General features: G+C 40.5%; 1 long non-coding RNA gene across 1 annotated transcript in view; it reads right to left on the reverse strand.

Annotated features, from left to right (window-relative positions):
• Window positions 1-250: 250 nt before the first annotated feature.
• LOC140929758 (uncharacterized) overlaps window positions 251-2,500 on the reverse strand; it is a 2,896-nt gene continuing 646 nt past the window's right edge. Inside the window, exons 2-3 of the long non-coding RNA XR_012164785.1 lie at window positions 1,389-1,458; window positions 251-527 (exon numbers count right to left, since the gene is read on the reverse strand). This is a non-coding gene — a long non-coding RNA (uncharacterized lncRNA). The remainder of the gene's footprint in view (window positions 528-1,388; window positions 1,459-2,500) is intronic.

Genomic DNA, 2,500 nt, shown 5'->3' on the forward strand with positions numbered 1-2,500 from the left:
TTACGATATTCAAGCCAATTTTAGCCATCCATTGTGCTTGAGTACTGGTGACCGTTAACTTGGGGATCTTCTTCCAGAATCTTAGACTAGCTTTTTACAGGAGCCGATTACCACGGCTTTTTCCGATCTCGGCAGCCATCATGTGAATCTAGGTAACATAAACCAACATGCATGTAAAGGTGATGGCAAATAAACTAGAACAAAATGGTTGAACAGGTTGTCTCACTTCATTTTTGTTCGTTTTATTCTACTTGTTATCACTTAATTTTCGGCAACTGTTGACTGGTGACAAGTCTGGGCCTCGCCCTTACAGAATAAACTTGCAGCAACGGAAAAGATAGCGAACGTTGGATGAGCCAGAGCTTCCCTGCCTCACAAGTCGGAATCTGGCCAAGAAAGAACCATTTGGGCACTCAACATTCTGTCGGTCTATATAAGTACTTGATGTAAGCATCTGATTTTAGGTCCCAAGCTGTACTCTGCTCATCACATTCCACTCTGGCGCTATCCAGTCTGCTTGTCAGGGCCTGCATTCGTTAAAGAAAAAAAATACGTTTTCGCCTACTGTAAGGGATTTTCAATTCAGGAATCTGGAAAATTTTTCCTTGCGGAATCCGGAATCTGGGAAAGTTTTGCTTGTGCAATCCGGATTCCTGGGCTTTGGAATCCGGAATACAGCTCAAAGAATCCGCAATTCCACTAACCAGAATCCAGAATCCACGTTCCACAGACAGAGACTGGAATTTCGAATTCAGTACCTAAGGCTGTTTTGAATTCCCTGGAGCGAAAAGTTTTATTGCGCTAAATTGATCGTACTTACTCTTACTATATTTCTCTAGACTCAACTTTCGCGAATTTTGCACTGATTTCACGTACCCGTGGTTCAGTCGGACTTTCAACGCTGGGGAGGAGTGTTGCGTGACGACAGAACATCAGTGACGAAAAACTGCTGTGTAGTAGACTATCGGACTCGAGGCAGGCGACGAATTCAGCAAACTAGCAATTGTTCGCATAAAAAGGCTAACAACGCAATATTTATATAATAACCTATTGTATTCTGCGGTCTCAAAGATCCGTTTGGATGAGTTGATGCCGTTTAGTAATAAGTGCCGCCATATGGTACTCTCTGAGAATGCTTTTTTGTAGCTGTTGTCTCCAAAAAAGGTGTTCACTGCTTGTTTAAATTTTGTTTTTATGTTTTTCGCAATCCGTTTAACATAATTGTAAAATTACGGCTATATTAGCACTGAAAGGTGAGGCCCAGTTTCTTAATAAGAGGACCTGTTTCAAATTCGAAAATTCTTGAGAAATTTACTGCGCTTTATAAAAATGTCTACCTTTCTCGGTTATGTCAAAATTAGGCTGCTGGCTTATTTCGATCGTCTTACCTGGACTTTACTTTCCAATTCACTGATTTTTTTGGTTAAGCTTACTGCTGTCGAGTGTTACCACATCAGTCTACAAAACAACAAGAATATGTACAGATCAGTTTCAGTTTAATTGCTACTTCATCAGTAAATCATCATATTTTACCCTTTATCCCAAAGACCAAATTCCATTTCTCAGTTTCTAAACAAGAACTAAAAAACAGCTAGTACTATGCCGAAGATATTTGCCATAGGATTGGCTTCATCCACCAACCCAAACCAGTGTAGTGTACCCACAATGAAAGCAATTTTAATTTTCGTGCACGAGTCTTAGTTGTCGATATGTTTTTGAAACCGCGAAAATTCCTGAGAGGACTCTGTTAGGGGGTTATCTAGCCTTTTTGAAAGGGAAGGGGTTAATTCAACTCGTTTGTGAATTGAATACTCAAGAAAGTAATTTAATTATACGGATGCTGAACTCGCGAAGGGACGGTCAGTCCATAGAGTGGTCACAGTACGGTGTCGTAATGCAAGAATTTTGCAGGTTCAGGGAAATCACATGGTGAATTGCGTGATCCCAAATGTTTTTATTTGAGCTGGAACCTTTTTCCAGTTCAGTTTTCGAACGCAACAGATCATCTCATGATTGCTGCGACTCCTCGCCCTTACACCACCCCTGTTTTGCATTCCGCCCACTGCCGGCGTTACCGCGTAAATTATTACCTAGTGTTTCTTTAGTCCCTCGAGGATATTTTAGGTTATGTAAGCGGTATTAGACATGAAGACAGGGCAGAAATGGACCAGGTTTTTGACGCTCCCTCTCGCTCGGAGTATTCAACGTTTAAGAAGTGTAATAAGGAAATTACAGTAGGCAGAATAAACGTGACGAAAGTGCAAAAACTGGTTCGTGATACTCTTCTACGTGGATACGACATATATCCAAATCAACTCCGAAATGTTCTGAGGATTATTTGTTACTGTTAAATCTATATTACGAAAATAAGGTTTTTAGCAGCAATTCGAGTAGGCTCATTGTTGATAAGTAAGTGACTGGGAGAATTTGCTGGCCTATAAAAGGTATCTATAAGAAGACTTCTAGGCTTTCTTGGAATATGAATTTCCAGCCAAAGTTA

The sequence above is a fragment of the Porites lutea genome, chromosome 3 (genome assembly GCF_958299795.1).
Source record: "Porites lutea chromosome 3, jaPorLute2.1, whole genome shotgun sequence".
Taxonomy (NCBI): Eukaryota; Metazoa; Cnidaria; class Anthozoa; order Scleractinia; family Poritidae; genus Porites; species Porites lutea.